General features: G+C 44.4%; 1 long non-coding RNA gene across 2 annotated transcripts in view; it reads right to left on the bottom strand.

The window, feature by feature from the left end:
• The window catches only part of LOC118283366, a 50,526-nt gene that overhangs the window by 14,483 nt on the left and 8,143 nt on the right, over window positions 1-27,900 (bottom strand). For both annotated transcript variants that reach the window (XR_004784515.2, XR_004784514.2), the window contains exon 2: window positions 23,848-23,900. This is a non-coding gene — a long non-coding RNA (uncharacterized LOC118283366). The remainder of the gene's footprint in view (window positions 1-23,847; window positions 23,901-27,900) is intronic.

The raw sequence follows: 27,900 nt of genomic DNA, 5'->3' as shown, positions 1-27,900 counted from the left end.
TGTACTGATAAATGCAAACAAATACTACATGCGCACACGCGCACACACACACACACATACCAACTGTAGATATACACACACTCACAGAGCTCATGAAGCGGCCAGAAACAAACAGCCACAAAAAGAAAAACACACAGCTCCCTGCAGATTTATAAAATACTGTACACACAAATATACACGTCACATGATTACACAGACATACAGATAAAGATATAAACACACACACACACACACACACACACACACACACACACTGCACATGCAGATACAAGTGGCAGTATGAATGCAGACACACGACACACACACACACACGACACACACACACAGACAGACAGACAGAACACGTTAGGGAGGTGATTAGTCAAACAGTCACTGATGGCAACGGAGTGATGCCACCCACGGACTGTGAGAGTGCAACACCGCCTGACTGAAACCATAAACATGTTGATATTTACTTATTGTCTCCGTTTAGATCAGGCAGACCTGACATCCATGAGACTTCGTCTCAAACTAACCACCGCATGCAAACATTTTCAATAAACTCCCATAGGGGAATTATTCAGGGTTATTATTAGGGCAAGTTGGCAACAAAGGAACAAGTCATCAGAGGCAGAGTTATAAATAAAATACAATGTATCATGGAAATTATTCTGTAAATAATTTCTCTGAACAACAACAACAACAACAACAGCAGCAAACACATTTCACTAATCAACTGGGCAAAAAAAAAGGATGAACAATTTGCAATTTCTCTCAATTTAATTTCAACAAGATTAAAATATGAAGGTGCAAATACAGCCAATACAGTCAAATCAATAACGAGAGACCACAACTTCTCCTCGAAGCCCCTGAACAAAACACTCATAATGCTAAATCAAAGTGTAACTACAGTCAGTGATAACAGTGGAAAATAAAAATATCTTCTTTGAGGGGACCTGCTGCGAAATATCTCACAAGTCTCATTATGAAACTGCTCCACTCAAATCATGAAACAGATAGAGGCGATCAGACACGAGGGCGAAGAGATGCGAGATAGAAAATTAAAACTTTAAACGCTCAAATCAAGAAGTGAAAAGACGGGAGGTGAGTCAAACCGAATATTTCAAATGATCCGACGACATTACCACTTTGTGCCGAGGCCAGCGGGAGTTTGGACTCGTTGGATGTCGGTGGAGGAACACATCGCCCTGACAATATTCAGGCAACCTCGTTTGACTCGTCTTTTTTTTTCTTTTTTCGCTTTTCTTCTCTTCTTCTTCTTTTTTTTTTTTTTTTTTTTTTTTTTAAACATGCATTTGTTGTTGCTGAAAAGGTTAAAAGATTTTTTTATTTTTTTTTTTCCAGTCGAAACTGAGTGGGTTGTCAGAGAACCGAACATTTCACAAGGCAAATTTCCCCTGGTGCACCGGTAATATTATCACTCCAAAGCATCATAGTTTCAGTATGACTTATGGATTTATTTATAAGAAGAAAACAAGCCTGACACCGATTAACACCGAGCCACAGTCACAGGTTAGATTTCACACTCGCTATGGCGTCGGTGTGTTCGGGCAGCGTTTGGTTTTGTGTCCGACAAAAACACACCTGGAGAAAACTGAACTTTAAACAAATAAATGTAACTTTACATTTTTCAGCATCTGCTTGTCTCTCAACATTACAAATCATTTTTTTGCAGACATACAATTGGAAGCTGCGGCAGTGCCCATATTGTGGGACGTTTCATTTTCAGTAATTCACTGAAAGCAATTCAGTGTTATTTTTTTTTTAAAAAGCAGCTGGAACTAAGTCACATCTTTTCAAATGACATACAGAGCCATGAATGCTCTTTTAAGATGAGAGACATGTGAGTGGCTGAAGTGGAGCATCGCTCCTTCGGAAATTCAGATTGTAACAAAGAAGAAGAAGAAGAAGAAAATAACCGTTTGCCAACATTTAGCACCACTCCGCCCTCTCCTCAAGAGTTTATATGTCACCTTTACAGGATCGTCGATCAAAGCACTTCTCAGTCTGATTCAGTTTCACTATCACTGGTTGCTTTATTTATCATAAAACACAAACACCGACGCAAATTAACCACACTTTGTGCACAAGTCCAAGTTTGAATGATTTGACTTTACTATATATTATATATATATATATATATATATATATATATATATATATATATATACATATTCTTCGCAACACCGACGCAAATAGTTCAACTTTGTTTGTCACACTCAGACGCCCCGAGGAGGGTTTCAGGGGCCTGCGCCGAAAAAAACAAACACAGCAGCCAGCCCCCGACGACAATTTCCTATCAACCGGCAGAAACAGTAGATGCAAAGTCAAATCAGAAATGAGGCGGACAATTTTTCCCCGTGCAGCAGAGAATGAGTTTGTCTCTGTGGGATGCAAACAGCCGTCGCTGGGGACGATGGTCCCCCCGGCGCCGACCTATTTTCTTTTTTCTTTTTTCCATTTTTCTCACAAAGCACATGTGAAAAGCACAACGACACAATCCTAACGTGACTGTGAACACAAACACAGAGTGGAGACGGATCGGCTCCGCTCGGCGTCTTTTTACTGTCAGAATTAGTCAGAGAGCAAGTGAGGGGAGATGTCGAGGCTTTTGATGAGATCAGGCGCGGCGGCGGCGGCGGCGGCGGCGGCGTGCGTTTCAGAAAAGTGAAAAGGAAGCTGAGAGGATGAGAGCGCGGCGGGTCAGAGCGCTGCGAGCTGCTTTTCCTCTTTCGCAGCCGCTGGTATTTTTGAAGTCGAAAGAGAGGAGCAGAAAACACAGAAGGAAAGAAGCAAGAGCAGAATATAGATTCGCCACAAATTAAGAACAATTGTAGATCTATTAACTTCCGCGTTTTCAAACGAATAAAACACAGTGTGAGAACACTGGTGTTACCGATATTTTGAGGTCAAATGAAAAATGAAAAAGAAGAGAAGCAGCAAGGGAAGAAGGAGAGTAGAAATTACGAGTGCAGTCGAATTATGAAAAGGGGTTAAACTGTGGCAAAAAAAATAAAGTGAGGCTTTTGATTTACATATATAAAAAAAAAAAAGCACAAGTCATAGATTTCATTTCACATGAAGCCACGAGTTCCTTTCAGTCTGAATCATGTCACCTTTAATGCCTCATCGATCAAAGTAGTTCTCTTTTTGATTCCGTTTCACTGCAAGCAGGGGAAGAGGAGAAAAGGCCTTTTTCTCTGTGGTGTGCCTCTGAATATTCTGAAGCAGAAGCAAAATAAAGATGAAATAAAAAAAAACTATGAAAGAGCACGCACCCCCCCCCCCCCCACCAACAACTCCACAAAAAACAAATTTGAGAAGCAAAGTGCGAGACAGAAGGAGACTTTGGTTTGAGTGAGGTGCGTGATGCAGCTCCGACGCAGCGCAGAGATGTGGGAGGCTGAAGAGACAGAACAAGAGTTCGTAGGAGAGCCTGTGGCCTGAAAACAGCCGTCTCCATTTTGAAGTGAGATGTGAAAACGACACCACCATCTGTTGAGAGTGTTGAAGTGGTGAGAGGGCCGGTTATGAACGAAGCCTCACACACCTCCACACTAACTGAATTTGTCTCCAGATAACAACCCCTTCATGAATATATATTTGTCTATTTATTTGTGTGTGTGTATATATATATATATATATATATATATATATATATATATATATATATATATATATATACACACACACACACAATATCTCGAATCAATTCATCCGGCAAATGTTGACATAGTGGGCTGAGACGAGTTCTGAATCATGTGGTATTAAGGATTATATCAAGTGGTTTGAACTTTACTCATTGTGACTAATACCACGAGCTGGCTGGCTGCAACTGGCGCGAATTAAGACGAGCTCGGAAAAAACTATGTGGAGAGAGTGAATGAGTAACACTCTCCCCTGCCTCAAAAGAAAACCGACATCCCCATCACCCTGAACGCCCCCCCCCCCCCCCCCCCCCCGGAATCACGCGCTCCTCATCTCCGACAGCCGCGGCAGGTCTTCGGCCTGCACGACCTACAGTAGAGAATATCTGGGACGCTGTACGGGCGGAATCTTGCTCAGCCCCCCCTTAGCCAGATTTTCGGGGGGGCCGTGTGAGAATAGAAAATCCCCAGAGGATTTCCCGGCGAGCGAGTGGGCACCCCCCCCCTCACCTGAACGTTCTGGGAATGTTCCTGCGGTCCCGAACGCATCTGACCTGGACAATCTCCGGCTGCTCGTGAGGACGACGGTGTCCAGATCCAATTGTCCAGACATCGGCTGGAGGTCATGAATAGCCGGACAACTTCACCTGTATGGATCTTTGTGCCTCAGTCTATCGGCCAAATCATGCACTGATCAACCATTTCGCCACCTGAATAGTCAGTGTTGAATACGTTTTCATCAACTTACCATGGAAAAAAAACAACAGACCAATCAATGAGCTCATGTGTGTTAGCTCTCACAGATGGGTGCGGGACCCCCCGCGTTACGCTCAGACAGATGTGCGTCCGTCCGTCCCGCGCAGTCAGTAAAAAAAAAATCCTGACCTTGTACAGGGGATGAAGGTCATTGAGGGTGAAAGGTCTCAGAGATTGTTTTGGGAGGGCCACAGATGTTCTTCATGTCCTAGATTTATAAAAAAAATAATTCAACATTTTTTTCCCCCCCAAACTAATTTTGTAGTTTGATACAATTTTAAAAAGCTTTTACTCAAAAAACAGTCCAGGAGAAAACCGAGCCACCTGTTCTTTCCAAGTGCAGTGGAGCTGATCGAATAAAGCACCAACAACTCCCACTCTCTTCCTATATGCAAAGTGTGAAGGATCTAGAAAAACAATGAGGCCCGTCTGCTCAAATGTCCCGAGGCCACAAAACATTTTATCACGCGAGAGGTGAGCGTAGCGGACATAATTAATATCTGCCTCGATATCGCCTGCTGATATTCAGTTTACAACTGAGCCAACAACACTCGGCGGCCGGGACGCCGGTGCGTCTTCGCCACTGTCCCACTAACAAACGCTGCCGGTCGTGTCTTCACGACCGGGGCAGGATGTTGCCCCTAACAGGAAGTGAACTGAACTCAAGGTCCGTCCACTTCCTGCTGAGGACGCAGGATGTGTCCTCAACTCAACTCAGGTCTCATGCCGACCCGGTCCCATTCAAAAATTGCATTCATACACAGCTGATTGTCAACAGCAAGTACATTTGTGGAGTATAAACAGTAATAAACATATCTTCAAATAAAAGAAATAAACATTTGTAGTGACTCCCCTACATTATAACACTTTTGTATAAGAATGTTTGGCACTAACTTGCAGCCCTTTGGCGTGCTAGCTAGGTTGGGTTGTTTAACAAACTTGTAGTCAAACTTGGCTGGCAAGCTAACTAAATAAACCAACCTACTGTAGCTCGCTAGCAAAGCTACAGTAGGTTGGTTTGTTTAGTTAGCTAGCTAGCTAGCGTATCTATTTAGATTGCTAGGTTGGTTGGTTTGAATGGATGGATGGATAGATAGATAGACGGATAGATAGATAGATAGACGGATAGACAGACAGACAGACAGACAGATAGACGGATAGATAGACAGACAGACAGACAGACAGACAGACAGATAGATAGATAGATGGATAGGGACGGATAGATGGATAGATAGATAGATAGATAGACGGATAGATAGATAGGCAGAAAGACGGACAGACGGACGGACGAACAGACAGACAGACAGACAGACAGACAGACAGATAGACGGATAGACAGACAGACAGACAGATAGACGGATAGACAGACAGACAGACAGATAGACAGACAGACAGACAGACAGATAGACGGATAGACGGATAGACAGACAGACAGACAGATAGACGGATAGACAGACAGACAGACAGATAGACAGACAGACAGACAGATAGACGGACAGATAGACAGACAGATACATTGATAGATAGATGGATAGCGACGGATAGATGGATAGATAGATAGATAACTGGATGGATAGATGGATAGAGAACACAAATGAAGCAAGTAGTTAAATATTTTTATACTTTTATCTTAAATACATGTATCCACCTTAACTCCCTCCACAGGTGCAAGGAGCTATGTAGTAAAAAAACAAACAAGTTCCCTCTGAACATAATCCAATCACATTTGCCACCGCAGCACAATCGGGAAATACTATTCCAACACAACCTCCACAAGACAGGTCGTTTTCTGAGAACGGCAAAGGTTTCATAAACAAGAGCAGTTAACATTTGAAATATTCTACCCAGTGAGTGTTTCATCCAAGAATTAGTCTGTGACCTTTAGCGTGGGTTTATGAGTTATGACTGGACCACATGTCTTTCATGTCTCCCTACCTTCCACTCTTTACACAACAAGGACACTGCACAATGCAGCAGGGAGGCAGTGCAGGAGCATTCAATCCTTGCATGGCATGAAGTTTGTGTTGTGCAGACCCAGAAATAGATGAATAAATTCACAAACATCCTTTGAGTATTTTCACTTTAAACACGTTGGTGCAATCTTCTAACAGCAACAACCTGATTTTATCTGGTCAAGTAGGAGGTAAACTGACTGTGGCAATGTGTGTTTGTCTGTTTATCAGTCTGTACATCACAAAAAAAGAGTGTGTGTGTGTGTGTGTGTGTGTGTGTGTGGTGGCATACAGACAGCGAGGTGTCCTGATGTGAAAGACTGCAGGCCTCCTACGGTCTGGGACACAAGATAACCACAAGTGGGAGAAGTCTTATCCACACACACACACTTTCACACACGAAACTCACACGGGTTTACACAGACTCACTAAAGACAGTGAATACTCATTTTTAAAAATCTGAACTGACAATTCTGGTATCACCTGGTAGTGAGGAGACGTCTGTGGTGTGCTCAGGTTTTCTCACATTTCTGATTTCCACTTGTCATTACTTTTACGGCGCAAATGTGTCTTGCGTCTTTCGGGTGCCAGTAAAATTGCACTTATTTGAATTTGCCATATGATCTGCTGTGTTTTGCAAATAGAAACAGTAATTAGATACAGTATATAGCCAGGACAAAGACTGTTCTTTACTGTGGTTCCAATACAACAGTAATGGGGTTGGAGGTGTGGCTTATTTCTCAGCAACTATTTCTTGCGATGGGAAAACATAATTTCAGGCAAAGCCGATGGAAACAACATGAGCTATCCTTCCATCCATCCATCCATCCATCGCCTACCGCTTTATCTATTTAAGGGTCGCGGGGGGGGCTGGAACCAATCCCAGCTAACATTGGGCGAGGGGCGGGGTTCACCCTGGACAGGTCGCCAGCCTATCACAGGGCCACATACAGAGACGGACAACCAAGTTCAATGTAGAATCTCCAATTCACCTAACCCCCTTCTCACTACCAGGTGATACCAGAATTGTGGACTGTGGGAGGAAGCCGGAGAACCCGGAGAGAACCCACGCATACACGGGGAGAACATGCAAACTCCACACAGAGAGGCCCTGGTTGGTTTGAACAGGGATTCGAACCCAGAGCCTTGTTGCTGTGAGGTGAAAGTGCCGACCACTACGCCACCGTGCAGCCCCAACATGAGCTAATGGAGCTATAATGTTGCCGTATACCAATTTCCTCATGAGTGTAATAATATACTGTGTGTGCAAAACAACAAAGCCAAGGCCCCAACATGAGCACTGTCACCTGCAAAGGTGATTCAGGTCGACTAGAGATTCTTGGCAGAAAGTAAATCTTCCCAACTTAGTGTGAAATGTAGTTCCGAGTCATCTTTTCATAAACACTTTTTTGGTATAAAAGGAATCGTCCGACCAGCAGTATTAGAGATAACTATCACGCCAAAACCAGCCTCGGGCGACTTACATGTATAATGCTGCACTGTGCTCAATAAAGTGATCACAAGGACTTTTCTTGTGAGCTGATCCACAACAACACCATTCTCTTTGCACGCATATTTCCTAATAAAAACATTCGCTCCACTGCCACTTTGTGAAAAGCTCCTCACCAAAGCCTCAAGAGGCAAAAAGTTAACACAGCTTGACGTCCGTTTATATAATGTCGGGAATTCAAAATAAACTCATGAGCATTCACATCCCGACTGATTTTGACTCTGGCCCCCGATCATGATGAATTCTGATGGAGCCCTTGACCACCGAGCGGCTTTGACTCAGCGTTGAGTTTAAAAAGCTGTGGCTTTTCTCAAAGACTTCTTTTGTTTAATTGAGCGTTGAAGGCCACAGACTCTTCTCTCAGCCCATCCCTCATTTGAAAGGAAAACACGAAAAAACCAAAGTAGTAGCGGCTTTGTGGCAAGTTTCTCCGACATCGACAAAAGTGCACTTTAAAAGCGAGTGACATGACAAAGATGAAAGTGCACGGAGCAGACGTCGTCGCTGCCAGGTCGCTCCCCTCCAGTGCACGAACAGTCATTTCTAACTCAACGCATGACAGCCAAAATACAAAAACTCGTCTTTTTTCTTTTTTTTTATAAAAACAAACCCTTCTCGAATTGGTGATGCCATCTCACTCTCTGCCCCGGTTAGTCTTTTGCCAGCCGGCAGCTCCCTCTGCAATTTAAAGCGGCGCAGTGATAAATCAAGATGGCAGCTCCGACCGAATTACGCCTGGTGTTATTTCGCTCTGCTTGCGGACCTGTTGTGTCCCAAGCGGCTGTCTGGCTGGTTCAGACGCGGCTAATGACGAACGGGACGCGGCGTATTGACAAGAGGCCGCGGTCGAGAACCAAGTGCGTGCGCTTCTGTGGGAACCTCACGTGGGGCAGATGTGCATTTCTGCCCAGCGTCGGCCCGTTTCAGCGTCTCGAAATCTAATTCGCTCCCATGTACAGTGTTTTAGAAAAACCACAGAATTCCCAAAAGAAGCAGCCGGTGAGGTTGCCCTGACGGCGCAACACGTACTGCAACTTGAGAGAACACGAGCAAACAGACTAAACACAAGCACATTAAGAAAATATCAATTTGACAACGTCCGTGTGTGTGTGTGTGTGTGTGTGTGTGTGTGTGTGCGTGCGTGTCTGTGTGTGTGTGTGTGTGTGTGTGTGTGTGTGTGTGTGTGTGTCTGTGTGTGTGTGCGTGTGCGCAGCACGTATTCCTGTTGGGTGATGTTGCGTGTGTATTCCCCTGCACATTGTGTTGTCAAATCGATGAAGTTTGATTTCTTAACTCACTCCCTCACATTTTCCAGGACATCTCCGCAAATATTAGAGACAATCTTAAGCGATGAATGAAGTTCTTAAAAAACAAAATGACGTCACGGTCAAAAACGTATCTCTGCATCTCTCTCTCTCTCTCTCTCTGTTTATGATCATATGGCAGGAATGATGACATCATGGCGTCTCTATGAAGTCAGAAAATGACGTCACGTTGTGAAGTAATGCAAATGATATTTTTTTAAAAAGTTTGTATTGCCGGATTGGGGGTAAATACAGTGCATGCAATGTTTTTCCATTTACATTGGTGGTCCTGCTGGATCAGCTGTCAATCAAACTGTCACACCTCAAAATGACATTTCTGACCGATATGTGAGAAATTATTCAATAATTATCCCCAAAATGTGTTTGTGTTTTTGTTCAACTGTGGCCTAGATGCAGGTTACTTCTTCCTGGTGAACATGGATCAAACACGTGACACATCCGGCAACTTATACACGATTCAACGTATCTACAGTAAACACACGTCAACCAACAGATCAACAAATTCCAATTTATCTGCCTGGCTTTTTTTCAACAATAATTAAAACCAAAAAATAATGTAGTTAAAAAACAACTTTTACATAGTTCATGGCTGCGGAAAATCAAGCAAACACACACATTGTACATGCTGTTTCCCTCCTGGTCGCTCAGTGGGAATCGACGAGCAGGATAGAGAATGTTTTGTGAAAGTCCAGTTCAGGTGGAAACGTCACACTTCTGCTTTGACAGTGACGCAGCTTCAGATCTGATCAGAGGCAGACGTGATCTGCTCCACTTCAAAATAGCGGATTGTTTCCTCGCACACGACCAGGTGACTGGGAGACGGCCACAGACGTGTGGCGGGGGAATCCATCACAAGCGTTTCTGATAAATACACGGGTGATTAGAGAGGGGGGGGGGGGGCGCGTAACTGTACGTGTTCCAGGAATGCATTAAAAACAAACTATATTTAGTCAACGTCACGTTGAAACAACAATTTTTTTTCTTTTCTTTTCTTTTTTCTATCTCGTCAACTTCTGAAAAACAAAACCGAGAAAAGGTTTGTGGGTTTCAGGCCATGCCTTACTATTCAGGGAGATGTTGTTTGACAGGAGGCAACGGTAGAGATGAATGCTGACATTTAACATTGTGTGTGTGTGTGTGTGTGTTTGTGCCCACACACACGAGGTCTCAACACTGAAATGTGACTTTCGTCTCCTTCGTTTTCAGTCTCCTTTATCTCTCCACTTCTGTCCATTCGAGTGATGCAGCACCACGCGCTGGTTTCTCGTCTCTTGACAACAATATTCACAAACGGCTGATCGTATGAGACGATTATCGATCAGTCGGCCGACAGAATTTTTTTTTTTTTTATCAGAAACTGTTTTCGTGACACATGAATGTGAATGTAATTTTTTTTTTTTACAGCAGGATTTACTGGTTTATGCCTCATTATGAATATTTGGTGTGTTTTTGGTGTGTGCAACACAAGACGTCATTCTGGACATTTTACATTATTGTTAGAAAACTTTACACCAAAAAAAACAACACATCAATTGCGTAAAGCAACTGGGAGATTATTCCCGACAAAAGAATTATCTCCGAGTCTCAGCTGGATAATGTCCACGGAACTGAACGGACGTGGTTCGCTTCGCGATGAGCACGCGGTGACTGTGGCACGTTCACGCATCATTTTGTCATTTCGTAAAAAAAAAATATATATATATCGTCTGGCTTGTGAACACCACCGAGTCGCTCGCGGGCCAAAACTGGCTACAGACTACGAGCAGAGAGGAGCAGCAATTTCAAAAGTGGAAATATTCAATCACTCTTACCCCAAAACATATGAAGACAATGGTTTCAGGAAACATTTGCGTTACGTGTTCAGCCACTACGTGAACAAAGCACGACCAGAGACCAACCCATCACACACACCATGTTTCTTCTCTAAGGTGGAAGTCGCACATTCGCAGTCTCTCTCACTCTCACGCACACACACACACACACACACACACACACACACACACACACACACACACACACACACACACTTTCAGACTCTTGCACAAACCGTAACAACAGGGTCGTGTCCTCGCCACTTACGGCGGGTGTGCAAGATTCAAATGAGTTTGGTTTTTTTCCTCGTCTCTTAACGCGCCAAAGTCAAAGGTCGTGCCCGCGCGCTCTAAAGGCCACGAGAACGACACGTGGGACATCAGGAAATGCATCGAACTGCAGTGAGAAGAGGCGCCCTTCTGACACTGGAGCTCGGGTTCCCGCCGCGACTGTGTGTGTGTGTGGGCGCGTCCGTAGAAAAATCGTCAATCTCAATGCTCAAGTGGTGCGCAGATCCCCTGAGGCTGCGAAGGAACCACATTGTGTTACAGTTAAACGTTCTTCCCCGACTTTGGTCATTGAGCTACTTCTTCAAGGATTTCTTCACGGCCATTTCATTTAAATAAAGGTGGTTATTTTGAGGAAATCCTGTTGTTTTTCTGCCCCTTGATCTGATCTTCATATAAATCACAGGAGCACAATGTGAAGAGCTGTAGAGAATTAGACTTGGGTGATGATCTGTTTCAGATCAGAGGCGCTGTCGGCAGATCGTCGGGTCCACAAACTGTGCGTTTTTCTTTTCTTTGAATCCATTCCGTCGTACGATTTCTTCAATGTTCAAAACACGTTGAGATCGCATCTGCTCATATTTGTAATTCGGAGGAAGCTGTGACCAATGTATACATGAATGCAGATCCTTTTTGTTTTTGAACTCTTTCTCTATTAGCTCTGTACAGCACTTTTGAAAATTAGCACGAAAGAACATGAAGAGTTGCAGGTCTCGATTTCAACAGCAACCTTCTCTGCGCCGCCACCAATATGCGATTTGGATGGAGCAAGTGGACTCCTCTACTTATTAAACTTATAGCTTCTTATTTGTTATAAAAATCATAAATGCCGGTGGCAGCCCTCGAAGCTGAGACATCAGTGAATGAAAGAGACGTATTCACGTGTCCGGGGGACTCCAGTCCAAAACACACGGCAGTTTAGTACCGGCTGCAGTCGTTGTTTTAGTAGTAAGGGTAGAAATGTATTAATCATAAGCAGAAGCTAATATTTTTTTTCCCTGTAACAGTACGAGAAGACGCAAAAACACTAATACCCCACAATATCAATACTTATTTCTAACGTTGTAAATGTCAAGGTGACCCACGGAACATCCCGGGCGTCGTCAGAAGAACAACAACAAGTGACACATCGGCAAACGTGTTTCCAAGACGACAGCCGATAAGCGAAGCGTGTGGGTGTTCACCCGTGTGAGGGCGTCGGTGGGGCTGCACATTAGCTGTGTGTGTGTGTGTGTGTGTGTGTGTGTGTGTGTGTCGCCGCTGAGTGAGTGGGACAGGGCGACTTAATGATAACCATCCGTCATTTCCATAGCTGGCACGTCGGGATCCTCCCGCCCCCGGTTTCCTCATGAAGCCGAGCAACAGCAGCGAGTCGACGCGGACAAAAACAATCGGGCTTCATCCCACACGGACCTCACTCCGAATCCTCCTCGTCCTCGGGTTCAATCACTCGAGTCACGTCCGCTCCTCCTGCATTCTCAAGCCGCTCCAAGGGGTTTCCGAGCCACGTCGCCTCATCATCTCAGCACGGAGGCCTCACACAACCCACACGTCAACATCCACACCACGCCCGAGGGACGGAGATCATCCTGGTGCCGAGGATGAGGCCCCAGACCCTTCATGTGTCTGGGGCCCCACTCAGAAACTGACCGTTTGAATGTCTCCTCAAGCCGAATTCAAATGGAGAAATAACTCTATAGGAAAGAGTACAATGCTTTTATTGAAGAAAAAAAATAAAAATACAAAAATGTCAGTTTGTGTTTTATTTTATATACAGTATAAGTTTCCTTATAATTTAGTATTTGCTCTTAGAGATGGAGAGATGGGGAGAGAGATCTTTACCGTCGCTGTACTTGTAAAATGCTATTTTGTGTGGAGCGAGCCAATAGATGCACACACACACACACATGAACAAAGGCGATGAAGTAAAAGGACAGAGTGTCAAATAGGATAAAAATAAGTTAAACAAATATGTCTATACATGGAAGCAACATGGAGACACGGCAGAGACAGTGTTGAAAATAAAGTGACAGCATCAAGAATAGACGTGGGGAAAAATGAAGAAGCAGAAAAAAAGTGGCGTCTGCGCGGAGACCGTGACCATCGCCCATGTCCCCGACGTTGTTTGGGCTGTGAACGTCGTCACATGTCTCACATTATGTTCTGTTATTTTTGAACGGCGTGCAACATCCATTTGTAATCGGGCTCAGAGGCATGAAGTTGCATGAGGACACTCTGCTGCTGAGGAGGCTGCACAGACAACGCAAAGACACTATTTTTGAAGTTGATTTAATAGTAATAATAATAAAAAAACGAGTATCCCTATATATATATTGTTATGTCACTGTGGAGAGGCATCATGTTCATTCAGCACAATTCTCTCACCCACTTTCTACCCTGTAGGTCAATTATCCGGTATCCAACCCCAACAAAGTTTTCTCTGTCCAGAAGCTGCAGAGGGAAAAGATCCTGTTGATCCTTTATCGAATCCAGAAAGTTTTCATTTTCTAAAGTAAATGCAAAGATGAAATTTAAAAAACAGAAACTGCATGGGGGGGGGGAACCGCAGCAGCAGCAGCAGCAGCAGGTGGATCCTCTGTCCTCGCCACGTACAGTCGGGCCGGGGAGCGAGTGCTGACGTTGACTTTTTAATTTTAGACGCGCGTGAAGCATTGCATACATCACCCCTTCCTCTATAGGGTCAAACTGGGGGGACGATATCCTCCCTCCTCCGACGCAAAAGGAGCCCAGCGGAGCATCTGATGTGATTCGTGTGCCGTACGCCTGAAGTACGTCTGAAACTTGAACGGTCACTTTCTACAAAAAACACAGAAGTTCACGACCACAACAACAGCGCGACGGGCTTTGAGATGCAAATGTCTCCGGCCTGTGACGTGTGCTGCCGGCAGATATCTTCTTTATTACAAGATTGGGGGGAAAAAACAACAACAACAAAAAAAAAAAAGCAGTAGAGGAATATTTGAAGTTTTACATTTAAAGCTTTGCCTCCGCCGCTGAAAAATATGAGTTTCTCATTGGTAAATTCATTTCAATGTGCAGATTGTTTTTCCAAAAAATGTGCTCCGCTTGAATCGGCGTTTCAGGCACATTCCTAAGAACTATCCATAACTATTTCAAGGTCAGTCGAGGTCCCATATGCGACTTATTGTTCCATACATGAGAGGAAATACATTAGGGTATATTAATCTCTCTGTTTTTTAATTGACAATGTGTGACGGAGTGTGAAGTAACAAAGAAGGAGATTTGTTGTCGTGTTATGTAGGAGAGGGAGAACAAAGGTGTGCAACTTTATATATTCAAGGTTCAGTGCCACTGTCAAAGTTTATCTTCAAATTGAAAATAACTGCTAAAATGATAATCACCTTAGATTTTTCAAAATGCTGTTTGACACATCTATTTTTCAAGGACATAATTTCATAATTTTGTGTTATTTAAAAAAAGATTTTTTTTTTAAGGCAGTGAAAATTGAGGTCGTGTGTGTGTGTGTGTGTGTGTGTGTGTGTGTGTGTGTGTGTGTGTGTGTGAGAAAGAGAATGAAAAACAAACCTAAAATGTCAACTGTCTCTCTTCTCATCACACAGGAAGGAGCTTATCGGCCTGTGTGACATTTTGATTATTGCTCATGGTGATAACAATAACAATATCATAAACAATATGGACAGATCCATATGTTCACGTCGCCCACAGACAGTATTCAAACCACACGTTTGTTTTTCCCCCCCATAAGAATTAAACAGTTTCGTATTAGAAAAATGTATCTTAATTGCTATTTTGATCTGAGCAGCGACAAATCACTTGAGTTTGAATTTTTTTTATTAGAATATAGCGAACTTCTGCCGAAGTTTATATCCAGAAGTCCAAATATACATTAAATTATAGAGTCATAGGGAAATAAAAACATGAATACATTGATTAATGACGCCAAAAAGCAACGGAAGGATTAAACTATAGAGAATTAATGGAATGGATCAAAGTTAAAATCAAGGAGTTCATATATGATTTATATATATATATATATATATATTTGATTTTACTCAATGTTTTTTCTTCTTCTTTAGCTCCAAACGCGGTTTGTGTGTTTGTAAAAAGCGTCAGAGACTCGTCGTCTGACAAAAACGTGTCCCTGTGAACCGTCGACGTCAATTACACACAAAAATTAATGTGGGGGGGAAAAAAGATTATTCTAATTATTCATCACCAACTGACCAATGATAAGCTTCATTTTCGTCAGACCTCGAGTCATTTCCAGAAGTTGTAAAGAAAAAAAAACACAACAACAATGAAATGATTTTTTTGGGGGGGGGGGCTTTTAAACACGAATTTTAATATTAACATGTTTTAATTTGCCGCTTCAGATTTGGATATCAAATGTTGAAACTGTTACTGTGAAGATTTAAAAGCGAAGTCGTGACTGTACATTTCTCCATGTTCAGGATCACGTTTACTGTAAATGACGAAACCTCTTCCCTCGCATCACTGCACCATGTTGATCCATGTTCAGTCACACACGAAACACAGAACGCGTCTTTTATTTGTGTAGTTATTGACGGTGACAGATTTCTTTTAAAGCGACGTGTAAGAAAACAAACTTATTTTAATTCGTTAATGTGGGAAAACTCTTGCGCCTTTTTTTTTCGTTTTGGGCTAAAAATCACATTTGACCTTTTGTCGTTTTGAAATTCTGGTCAGAAAACTGGACAAGGTGACAAAACGACCGCATTTTAAATTATGACATTCGATACTTATAATATGAGGCGACACGGGGGAGACTCTGCTGATTTCTGACATCACAATTAAAACCCTTGTTTTTTTAAAGAACCGCAAAATTATTGTAAGTATTCTGTGCGTTTTAATAAATGAAATAAGAAAGGAGAAATAGACGAGGGTCATTCTAATGAATCAGAAAATAAAACAGCGTTGTAATTCAGCTCGTACAGGAATATTATATAACCAGAGAGAATAAACACAAACCTACATAATAAAGCGCTATAATGCATTTTGACCTCGGCAGCACGCGCCACAGCTTCACGACTGAAACGTGACAGTTTATATATTAAAGGTTATTGGGATGAGAAGTGTTGTTTTCTTCTGTCCGTCGGCCGCTGCGTTCAGACCGAGGAGACACAGACTCGGTTCTCAGGATATAATAATGACACAAGAGGCTGCCTGTGGTTCGTGTTGGTGTGAAATCGAAATTTCACAGAAAACGATGTTTACGGAGTAAAAGAGGAGAATGGAAGTAAAACGAGAAGAAGACACAGAAGCATCAGAAAGGAGCGAAGCAGAGGAAGAAGACGGATGGAGGCCGAGGCTGCTCTCTGTGGGGAGGAGTCGCCCTCTGGTGGCGACAACGTCAAACTACACCGACCTCACAAACATGCGCGCGCAGCACCATTTACCGAGTATCATGACTTTGTATTCCTGTCAGTCACCTTGTCTGCTTTCAGTTTCTGTGACACCCACACAAAGAGACCTGCTCCCACCCAGGTAAACACACACACACACACACACACACACACACACACACACACACACACACACACACACACACACACACACACACACACACACACACACACACACACACACACACACACACACACACACACACACACACACAGAGACTTCTATAAAACACTGTGATGAACACACACACGCACACACAAACACACACACACAGAGACTTATATAAAACACTGTGATGAACACACGCACACACACAAACAAACACAGACTTACATAAAACGCTGTGATGAACACACACAAATACACACGCACACACACGCAGACTTATATAAAACACTGTGTGACACACACACACACACACACACACACACACACACACACACACACACACACACACACACACACACACACACACACACACACACACACACACACACACACACACACACACACACACACACACACACACACACACACACACACACACACACACACACACGAAAAGCACAAGCCGCTGGACAACAGTGACGAAAAACCAAAAGACAAGAAATGTCGGCGCACCAGTTCTCACACATCCTTTTTTTAAAATTACCTCCCAGGTATCGTTTCAGACACAGGCCCCTCTTCAGACACTGTATATATATTATATATATATATATATATATGTATATATATATATATACCTGTACCAAGACGTCAGCCGACAGGTCATGTGACCACTCAAATGAAAAAATATAAACTAGTAAAAAGACAGAAACAAACAATAAAACAATGAAGAAAAAAAAAACCATCACAAAATTCTTTTTCATTTTACATCAGAAATATAGACTCTATAGATAGATAACATATTCTTTTGTATACAGCCAATTCAATATGCTATCAATAATCTGATACACTCGTATCACAGTGGAGTATGAAGGAAGGAAAGACCATCACCATGTGAAAAATACAATACACCATCAGGTCCTTAAAAATATATGTCATATACTCTCTATACTGTTGTTGACGGTGAGCGCCGCTTTGGGTTTTGGTACATTAGACTATTCTTTACTGTGTGATAATGTCGTCCTGAGGTTTTCAATCGTATCAGCCGAGTTTCATAACTCCATAAATCAGAGAATTTGGGGACATCGTAAAAAAGTATCCTTCATTGTTGGGAAACAAAATGGATCCAGACAGACTGAGACCACAGACTGTTCACTCCCCCCACCGTGTGGTCAGAGGAGAACCAGCCACTCCTCCAGTGACCAGGCCCGACGACAGCCACGAGAGAAGAAGAGATAGAAGAGATGTTTCCTGTTCGTATCGTATTTGCAGCACACGCATGGCAATAATAAAAGCTTAAAGTTGCCATGTGAGAACCAGCAGGCTTTGTGTAAAATGGTTAGTTTCACAGATAAGGAATGTATCGCCCCCTCGTCCTTGGACGTTTCTGCACAGTGGACACTGGTGTTACAGTATCTCTGCGCATGTACTGAGAATTATCGCTACTTTTGTTTTGGGACTGTTTGTAGTTGTGTCTTGTTTGTGGGTTTTTTTTTTGTTGTTTTTTAAACCCACCAGCTCTGATCATGTGGACGTGAAAGCGGCAGTTCTCCAAATCTGAACGGTGAACGGTATGGATCTATATGAAAGAACTTATGGTGCAAACTCTTTTACAAATATATATATATATATATATATATAAAAAAAAACATAATTCACAAAGACAACTGACACGACAAGTATTAATCTACTCTCAGTAGTGGAAAGTAACTATACGTACATTTACTAAAGTACTGTACGTAGGCACTGCCACTTTACATGGTATGTAAATATATATACTTATATTCCATCTCAGATGGGGATACTGTAGTTTTTACTCCACTACATGTATCTTTCAGCTACTGATGTAGTCTTCAGAAGAAAAATAATATCCATCAACATCTGAACGTCCTTGAGCAACAGGGCAGACGTCTTGGAATGAGAATGAAAGCCGATGAACAAGTCATCTCACATGCAGCCGAGGTCGCCTGACATGAAGTTGAAACTGTGTGGCAGGAGAAGGCAAGATCTTTTTTATCTTTGGGGGGGGGGGGGGGGTAAATGGGGTTTAAGCGTGTTTTGGAAAATGAGATATCCCAAGAAGCATAAACAGACATTTTCAAAAAAAAGAGACAAACACACCAGGTTTGGTGGCGGGAGGTTAAAACACCTCAGGCGACTCCGCCTCCGTGGACCGATCCATCGCCTTGTTGTCCAAAGTGCTGCGAGTCCAACGGTAATATGTGGCGACAGTGATACGCAGCAGCGGTCATGGGACGCGTGTGGGTCGCCGGCGTTTTCGGCAGAAAAAGAATCGGTACGTTCCCGCTGTTTTTGTTCCAGTACATTTTAATGCAATGTGTATATCGTGGGGTGTAGAACATTTAGCAGGGCCGCAATGCACAGTTATCTTCTTCACTGATGCGTCTGCCGATCATTTTCTTGACTTATCAATTGTTTGGTGTAAAAAGAAAATGGTCAAAACTCCGTACTAGATGCTCATAATGTATTTTCCACGCGAGCCGTGCATCTGTGCATTCGTTCTGATACACAGGCTTCGACTGAATGGACGGAGCCATGACAGAAAACTGGAGTCTTCAGCTTCTCACTTCATAGCAGTGAATTGAAAACATGAGACGTGATATATCACGGTGATGCTGTAGGATTTGCTGAAGGCCGCTCAGAGGCCACTAGAGGCAGACAGTTTTCCCCTCAGTGAATCCTTTTTCATTGCATTTCACCGAGGACGTTTCAGCCAAACAAACCAGACGGAATATGAGCTTTCTGAAAACGTCTCCGTCATCTGTGACTTTTCTCACAAGCCCCCCGAGTGATGCGGCCGTCTTACTCATTTACTGTATCTCAGAGCGCAATTCCCGATGAGTAAAGGTGCAACAGGACACACACACACGCACACACGCACACGCACGCACACGCACACACACACACACACACACACACACACTCACACACACTCCGGGTGACCTACTACTGTTTTCACCTCGACAGGATATTCAGCTCTGACATTTGTCGACCTGCAACCTGCCGTCTGACTCATGAGAGCGTGGCACACAAACTCGGATCCAGTAGTAGTTTTATGATAAGTTACATATCGAACGCCCCCGTCTTTCCTCCGTCTGTCTTTGGTCTTTTTTTTTTTTCTCCATTGCTTGTTTTTTTTGGTCCCTTTTGGTGTTTCGGCATTTGCAGCAAAGCACCGGCAGGATAACACAGCGTCCTTGACTGGGCTTGTTCACGTGACCTTCAGTGAGAAACTGCTCTATTTCTGGGGCCCGTTCACATCCTTGGTCTAGTTGAAGCGCTGCAGGCTTTTTCCAGGCGGGACATTAACCTCAAATGTAAAGTAAAGTGAATTTTTTTTTGAAGCCCGAGAGGGGAAAGGGTCTGTTGTCCTCAAGAAAGACGCGCTGCCAAGTCACTTTCTGCTCGTGTCATTTGCTCTGCATGACACATAGCGAGTTCTCACTCATCTGCCGGATCCAAACCTTCCAATATACTGAATATACGTTCATCGTGACCGAGCTGGGGGGGGGGGGGGGGGGGGGGGAAGAAAAGGGAATTACAAATATCCCTCCTATCAGTCTGACAATCGACAAGTCATCCACAAGAATTTTAACATTTAGTGTGGTTTGGAATTCGTCGCAGAAACAGCTTGGTCGGCATAAAATTAGCTTTGTAAGACTCTTTAAAGAGGTGAATTCGGGGATCGTTTGACGGAACAGGCAACTTAACGCGAGGACACAGGATTGGAGTTCTGTGCTTCCTGATAGTCCACGTCACAATAGCAGGAGTTTCAGTCTAATTGACAAAAAATGACAAAAAATGACAAAATTCAAAGTTCTGCAATAAAAAAAAAAACGTGGGTTAAGCCATTGCCACTAAAATAAATTAAAAAAAAAACAAACCCAAAAAACACTGAGTTGGGAGTAGAACGTTGTACCTCGTTGTGTTGTGTCTCAAGTCACTGTGAGCGTTTTTTCTGCATCGAACGAGTGCTGCGAGTGTCCAAGTATAAGACGTGCGACGCGGCGGTCAGCACGAGCAGATGTTGTGCTGCGGAAAATACGAAAGTGCTTCTGTTTGATTTGACTGTGGCAGGGCCAAGTTCTAGAAGTGGGCTGGCTACATCGAGTGACTTCGTCGCCAGCAGCAGCAACACATGGTTGAACACTGAAGTGGAGTGAGCATCTCTAATCTCTTCTGTCTCTTCTTCCGCTTCCTACCTGGTTTTGTCCAAGACACACAGCAGCCAAGTCCCCAGTGGACGGAACCACGCGGCTGTTACAGATGCGTCATGCAAATATTAATTGTGCCGTTTTAACAAGTGTTTTACCGCGGCATGAATGGAAGCTACACCGGAGACAGTTTTTTGGTGATGTGCGGGGATGGGAGAGTGTTTGGTGCTTCTCTACCCGGCAACAGGCAGCTGAGTCATCTCAGTCGCAGCCCTCCCACGCCTACCCACGCTGCACTGCTCTCAGTCTCTCTCAGCGGTGGAGGTGCATGGCCCCCGGACATGATACCAAAACTAACTGCATCACTTCATCCAGGCCCACGGATGAAAATAAAAAAAATAAAAAAAACTACACACACACACACACACACACACACACACACACACACACACACACACACACACACACACACACACACACACACACACACACACACACACACACACACACACACACACACACACACACACACACACACACACACACACACACACACACACACATTTACCGTAAGCGGTGGGTTACCTTGACGTTACAGGGCTGCTGGCAACTAGGTGGGCGTGAGTGTGTTTCGTGGGGTTTCGTGTGTATGTGTGACAGAAAATGAGAGAGAGAGAGAGAGAGAGAGAGAGACGTTACTGACATTTATGGGAGCCGAGGTCGACAGTTATGATGACAGCGCAGTGACTGTGCTCCCATATTGAACAGGTACAGTATATCTGATGGGCAACTGGTGAGATGGGATTTCCAGGGCATTATTAATTTAAAATCATTGTCGGCGGATGGATGGTGCTGGACAGAGATTGCACACACAAAGACGGCCATGACTACCAGAAACATCAAGTTTGACGTGTTATTTTCATATCAGGTTTTTGTTTTTTGTAACCTTTTGACAGACAATTTATTTAGAACGGCGTTTGGATTTCGTCCAACCAGACGCAGATGTAAGGCCTCAACCGGCTAATCCAACCATAGCCCGCCCCCTTTTGACAACAGTCTTATGAATTATCTAATATCTATATATATAGATTTATTTTTTTTAACTGTTGTCATGAGTGATAGAGATGGCGGCGAATAGACGGCGTAAAAAAACCAATTAGGCGAAAAATGCGACCGCACAGCAACGTGAGACCATTTCGACACCAGTGATGGAGACGCGAGGAACAGGATACGGGCCGTCACAAACGCGAGCCGACGAGATGGCGCGACCAAACGTGATACTGTGACACGATTGGCTAGTAGGCGTGTCACTCCACACGTTGCTAGGTACCACAGGACGAGCGCCGGCGTAGCTAGCGGCCGGCGTCGCTGGACTCTTTGCTCCGGTTGAAGGCATTTTTTCTATTGATATTGACTGCGTGTCTATCGCGATACATATCGTTATCGTTTCATCGCGCAGCCCTAGTTGGAGGGTCTTTTTGTCCCGGTGGCTACGGTCGTAGTGACGAGTCCCACGAAACCGCGCGCGCCCCCAAAAATCATTGTTCACGAAGCAACATGTCTCTGGGCGTTAGCATCACTCGGAAATTGTCCCTTTACAAAGTCACGTCCACCGGGAGGAGGGAGGAGGGAGGAGGGAGGAGGGAGGAGGGAGGAGGGAGGAGGGAGGAGGGAGGAGGGAGGAGGGAGGCGTTTTTGGTCATATTCGTCAGTCAGAAATTTACAAAAAACATTTCCACTCATCTTGCCATCTGAGATATTGTTACAAAAACCATACAAGATAAAGCAATCTTGGCACCAGTCATCCCACTCGCAGCCGTTTTCTTTTGATTCAAAATGTGAACCCGCGCGTGCAGCAGCAGCAGCTTGTGTGTTTTTGATACAGAAGACGAAACTCCCACTAGGCAATGTCACTAAAAAAACACTCATTCCTCGACACAGATTCATCAGGTCAGAGCACTTTGATCATCTCTTGCTCCATCCGAGGAGCCGCCGCCGCCGCCGTAATATCACCAGGAGATGTAACATCGCCACTTTCGCTTCGGCTCCTCGGAGGTGCGGTCAGCGCGTCACAACCAATTTTTAATGCGTGACCGTGTTTGGAGAAACTTCTTACTTGCCAAGTGCCGAATATAGAGAATATTTGCCGCAAATATTTAAACGGAATACACTTGACAATGTACAAGATAAACAGAATACACTTGACACTGTACAAGATAAACAGAATACACTTGACACTGTACAAGATAAACAGAATACACTTGAAACTGTCTACAACAAAGTGAGCACACTTGAACTCGCGGCGCTCTTCATCTCCTCCGTGACTATCACAACATCAGATTTGTACATGACATTGTCTATTTTTAGACCCATCGCGGCGAAAGGCGAACCTGTGCTTCGCGCGACGTGCTTCTTATTGACACAGGGAAGTTATGCGGCGTGATCTATTTTTTTTTTGCAAAAACAAGGATTTTTTTTCGAACGGCTTTTCGAAGACTTTGAAAGAATGAATTGAAGAAGTGGTGACATCGGATCTCCGTCCAACCCCTCACACGGTGCACTTCGCCCTTGAAGTCCCCGAAACATTTGTAATATTTTCCGGCCGCCCTCTTGATTCCCTTCCCGCTCTTCAGCCGGGTTTGTCTCCAGTTTTACAGCTAAATATCTGTTGTTTTTTTTTCATTTTTAGTTGGTTTCACCAAACATCTTAAGCGACGGAGCAACTGTCCTCGGCCAGCCCGGGCGTAAATCTGAGGGGAAGATGGTGTCCCAGAGCAGCGTTCATTCTGAGCTCGACAAGTCACCAGCGAGTGTTGAAATAAAAGCTGATGTCCAGCTTGCTCTCACTTACCAGTTTGTCCGTCGTCGTCATCCTCCTCTTCATCGGATGGTCTTCTCTGCTCACTAAGAGAGGGCCAGAGAGAGGAGAGAGAGGAGAGAGGGAAAAAGGAGAGAGAAGGAATGTTTTAATGACTCTGAAGGAAGCCAGTGATCTTCCCACACACATTTCTGTGTGTCCTACGCACACAGAAACACACACACACACATACACACAGAGACACACACACACACACAAAGATACTGCCGAAGGGTCAAGACGAAGAAAGGACAGGAGAGAAAAATGGGGAGACAGAGAGTGAGAGAGTGAAGGGACAGAAAAAAAGCCAGAATAGAATTGAGGAACGAAAAGAATGTAAAAAAAAAAAAAGCAGATGACACATTGAGGGGAGAGCAGAGAGAGAGAGAGAGAGAGAGAGAGAGAGAGAGAGAGAGATGCAGCGCATGGCTCGGCTGAGTCATCAGTTACCACCACTTCCTCCAACGCTCGGAGCGCTCTACTAATGACTGGCCAACTTCTGAGGAGCGCACACACACACACACACACACACACACACACACACACACACACACACACACACACACACACACACACACACACACACACACACACACACACACACACACACACACACACACACACACACACACACACACACACACACACACACACACCTGCAAAGTCTGTCTTCCTCTTTCTGATTCAAACTCTTTTCCTTCAAAGCTCATACTGTAAAGCAGGAGTGTGTGTGTGTGTGTGTGTGTGTGTTTTGTGTGAGAGAAAGCCTGAGAAGTCAAGTTGACCTCACTGCGTGCGTGTCATGAGAAACAGCGAAATATCCGCCGCCGCTATTCACAAATAAACAGCTTTTTTCCCTTCTTCCCAGAATTCCCAGGGGCAACGCGGTCACTGGACTCTCATTCGTCCGTCCGGGGAGGAGACACCGATCCCTCCGCTGCACGTTCCTACTATACTGGAAGGAAATGACGCCGCGTGCTAAATAGGACCGGGTCCACGTTTTGGGGAAAATAAGAGGACGGACACCGATGTCTGCTCATGGCGGGTGAACGCTGTACAGCGGGCCGCCGCGTAACTGACGGAACTTTCCACCTCATGACTGTTATTGAAAATTGTGGCACTTACCATGACTCGTTTTAAACCTGCGGCGATCTTTTTGGCCACTTTGGCTAGGCGGAAACGAGGTTCATTTGGTGAATTTATGATTGACACGTGCTGCGGTTATTAACATCATTATAATCCGCTCAGAGTCACGGTCGTGGAGAATTTTGACTCCGCTGACTCATTTCGCTCCCTTTTCTTAGTCTCGGTCTTCGTCCCGAGGGGAAATATCTGACTCCTGAGTTGCAAAATGCGCGTGGGCCAGTTGCTGACCGTCGTCTGTCTGCGGTTTGTTGCCGAGCAGACTCTGTACAGTGGGTACCATGAGGTCAGATTTGCGTAGTATTTTGTGTTCATTGCTACTAATGACAATGGTTCACTCTCTGCAAAGGCCCCCGCTTCCAATCAGTGGTTTATGCTAAGCTAAGCGAAACTTTTTCCTGACTCCTGCTCAGCAGTAGTCGCACAGATATCCGGCTATATCCGTTCTCTCGTCTCGCTCTCAGTGAGCTTGGAATAAAGCGAGCGTGTTTTCCAGAAAACCTTTCCTTCAAAAGCACCTAAGCAAGTCCGAGACGGCGAGCCTATAATTTCTCGTCTCCCTGAAAAGCGCGAGTAAAAATAGAAGAGTCTATTCCTGAGCGGAGCCACATGGGACGACGAGCGGCGCTCGGTCCGTCGCGCTCCGAGAGGAGGAGCGGGATGCGATCGCCGATGGGGAAAGCGCAACTTCTCACAACCTCGCGGGTTCAAATCTGGCGACCCACCAATCAGAGTGGCACAACGGTGATGATGAGGCGGAAGACACGAAGCTCCTGAACCGGCCTCCCGTTCTTCTACCCTCAGATGTACTCTCGCAGCCACACGGCGTGCGATGTTTCTGGACAATGACAACACCCCTCCCCCGAAAAAGGTGTGACCACAATCTGTCGTCGTGCCATATTCAGACGTGTAAAAGCCCCCGGGTTTACAGTGATCTAGGCGAATTCACGCCCCCGTCCAGCTCCGGCTCTCTCCGGAGGAAATCATGGGAACGCTGAGCCGACTTCATGAATACACACATCCTTCCTGTCCGGTTCCCACGCTTCTCTCTCTCTCTCTCTCTCACGCACGCACGCACGCACGCACGCACGCTGCTGTTCTGTGGATGAACGCGACGCGACAGTTCTTGCTTTGCGAATGGAAATCACAAACCTTTTGATTTTCTTTCAGAGCGCGGGCGGTGGGATCTGATCACAAGTGTTCACTCGAGACGACATTCTCATGCACTTACACAGAAACTGAAACCGTATCAACGTTTGTAAAGATGTTTTTCTCTCTGCCAAGACGCCATCACAGTGGCTACCTACACAGTTTGACTCACAAATGATCCTCGACACTGCTTAGCCACATGGAGAAAGGGACTATATATATATATATATATATATATATATATATATATATATAAAGAAAAGGTCTTAATGGAACAGCTTTTATGATATAATTGGTTATGATGACAGATAATGGCAGGGGGTTCACAGAAGCAGCGGGATCCTCAGGTTTGGGTTTTGTTTTATTACAACGACAGGACTTAATCATAAGACAACAAAGAGATCACCGTGGGAGGATTGTGGGAGACTGAGCTTTTCGGATGAGTCAAGGAAAAACCGCTGCCGATGAAATCAGAATGAATGGGCCGGTGGTTTATCTTTAGTGTCTGTGTGGGAATCAAACATCCAACCCCTCGCACAACCGTTAACGCGAGTGCAGATATTTCCTCCATTCATTAGAGGGTGTTTGGTGCCGGAGTTACAATAAACATACGTGTGTGTGTGTGTGTGTGCACAATACATGTATTACAGATAAATGACCACAGACGTGTAAAGTACATTTCTTGGGTACATTTTGTATAGTAAACCAATCGCGATTGACCGTCACAGTATGTAATGGGAAAGACTCTGCAATCCTAAGGGACCAGAAAACACAGGGGAACCACATTAACAAAGTGGATCAGTGGTCACGAAGCGGCCAACTCAGTCTCAACAAAAGAACTCATCATTGCCTCCAGCAATTATTACACAGCCGACTTGTTTATCCGACTCTGTCCGAGCCTGTCAAATATATTTCCTGCTTCAGCCCAGCCGTCGCCTTTTCATCTCACACGCCTCCCTCCACGTCCCTCCTTCTCCATCATGTCTGGGACAGAGTCCAGTCTGGGTCTGGGTCATGAGTCAGAGGGAGCAAACGCTCTGACTCACCTCCCTGTGAGTCTAAACACCATTAGACTCCAGGTGCAAGACTGAGACGCCATTGTGTTTCTGATTAGCCGAGCCACTCGTGGGTTATCCTGTGTGTGTGTGTGTGTGTGTGTGTGTGTGTGTGTGTGTGTGTGTGTGAGAGAGAGAGAGAGAGAGTTACCAATGTCTGCATCTTATGGGTCTGTGAGGTTTCTTTGTTTGCTTTCCCAGATTTGTGTGTGTGGTCCATTTGGGTGAGTGTGTGTGTGTGTGTGTGTGTGTGTGTGTGTGTGTGTGTGTGTGTGTGTGTGTGTGTGTGTGTGTGACAGAAATAGAGAGAATGTGTGTGTGTGTTCCCCATCATGATTAATACTCGAGTGAGTGACTGGGACCACCGGGCTTGATGCGATGCTGCAGGTGGGATGACTCTGTCTCTGCCGTGGGACCAGCAGTGACTCAGTATTCAGTAGTGAGCAAATAACTTATTTACTGTTTTGTTTTTTTTAAACCACCAAGAAAGAGGTCTAATGGTTATCCAATAATGGAACTGCATACCCTTGTGTAAATGTGAAATTATTTTCCTTAACGATTGATTCATTTTTGTGTGTTTAAACTGTTAAAACATGCAGGTAATGGTTTATTCTCTTAAATACAAGCTATCATTTTCAAATTGAATTTGTTGTCTGATTAACAGTGACCCCCCCCCCCCACCAAAAAAAAAAGGAAATGT

The sequence above is a fragment of the Scophthalmus maximus genome, chromosome 10 (genome assembly GCF_022379125.1).
Source record: "Scophthalmus maximus strain ysfricsl-2021 chromosome 10, ASM2237912v1, whole genome shotgun sequence".
Taxonomy (NCBI): domain Eukaryota; kingdom Metazoa; phylum Chordata; class Actinopteri; order Pleuronectiformes; family Scophthalmidae; genus Scophthalmus; species Scophthalmus maximus.
Note: the sequence above shows the minus strand (reverse complement) of the source record. Positions and strands in the feature narration are given on the sequence as shown.